The following is a 475-nucleotide window of genomic DNA, read 5'->3' as shown; positions in this document are numbered from 1 at the left end:
TTATTAAGCATACTTGAGCACAAGTATTGCAAGTATAACCTTTGAAGTTAAAGAAGCGCTTTAAGTCTGTATTACTGGGCAAAAACTCTGTGAGAGTCACAAAATTTCATGTCACCTTTTGGATTTTTTTTCAAGCTGTTCATTTTAAATAAAGCTTTTAAAAGTACAACGATAAATAAATACATCTTTAAAGAGCTACAAGCATGTTTCTTTCTATTTATAACAATTTTAACTTATTTTATTTTTGACAGATGCACATGAAGTTCCTTTCAAATAAAATACATCCTATTTAAAATAAAACACAGATTGCCTGTTGCACATATATAGATTCAGATTTGCAAAAAAGGAAAATTACAAAAACGCTAAGTCAATCTTTATATGTGAATAAATATTTTTTATTATTATGACTTTGGTGCACCATTATCCCTTTTCCTCTTTTATCATCAAAAATGAGCATGACAGCATTGGTATTTGA

The sequence above is a fragment of the Oryzias melastigma genome, linkage group LG8, assembly GCF_002922805.2.
Source record: "Oryzias melastigma strain HK-1 linkage group LG8, ASM292280v2, whole genome shotgun sequence".
Classification (NCBI taxonomy): Eukaryota; Metazoa; Chordata; class Actinopteri; order Beloniformes; family Adrianichthyidae; genus Oryzias; species Oryzias melastigma.
This window is presented reverse-complemented; position numbering follows the sequence as displayed.